The sequence below is a fragment of the Corvus brachyrhynchos genome, unplaced genomic scaffold (assembly GCF_000691975.1).
Source record: "Corvus brachyrhynchos isolate BGI_N302 unplaced genomic scaffold, ASM69197v1 scaffold303, whole genome shotgun sequence".
Classification (NCBI taxonomy): domain Eukaryota; kingdom Metazoa; phylum Chordata; class Aves; order Passeriformes; family Corvidae; genus Corvus; species Corvus brachyrhynchos.
Genome location: NW_008237429.1, coordinates 110,704 through 111,499, shown reverse-complemented (window position 1 = coordinate 111,499; position 796 = coordinate 110,704).

Sequence of the window (796 nt, the reverse complement as noted above, 5' to 3'; positions counted from 1 at the left end):
CCGCCCCCACCTCCTGCTGCTCCGGCTGCTCCGGGGGAATTCCCCACCCAGGGCTTCTGGAGATCTCCCTGGGTGCTGCCGACTGGGCCCGGTGCCTCTCGGTGCCTCAGTTTCCCCAGTCCTAAATCCTGATGCTCTGTGGGTGCAGAAGCCCAGGATCCCAGAATCCCAGAATCCCAGAACCCCCAAATCCCAGAATCCCAGAATTCCAGAACCCCAGGATCCCAGAATTCCAGAACCCCAGGATCCCAGAACCCCAGAACCCCAGGATCCCAGCATTCCAGAATTCCAGAATCCCAGGATCCCAGAACCCCCAAATCCTAGAACCCCCAAATCCCAGAATTCCAGAACCCCAGAACCCCAGGATCCCAGAACCCCAGAATTCTACAACCCCAGGATCGCAGAACCCCAGGATCCCAGAATCCCAGAACCCCAGAATTCCAGAACCCCAGAAGCCTCGAACCCCAGAATCCCAGAATTCCAGAACCCCCAAATCCCAGAATCCCAGAATTCCAGAACCCCAGGATCCCAGAATCCCAGAACCCCAGGATTCACGAGGTTGGCAAGGCCCTCCAAGACCACCGAGTCCAAGCTGTGCCCGATGCCCACCCAGACCAAATTCCAGGGATTCCTCGGCCCCCTCCGGGGATGGCCACCGCAGCCCTTCCTGGGCAGCCCCTTCCAGGAGGAGATTCCTCCCGAAATCCCCGGTTCTGGAGAACAGACTGGGAATTCTGGGGTCAGCAAAGGGGACGCCGCCCCTGGAGCAGCTCTGGGTGCGGGATCCCGCCCCGGC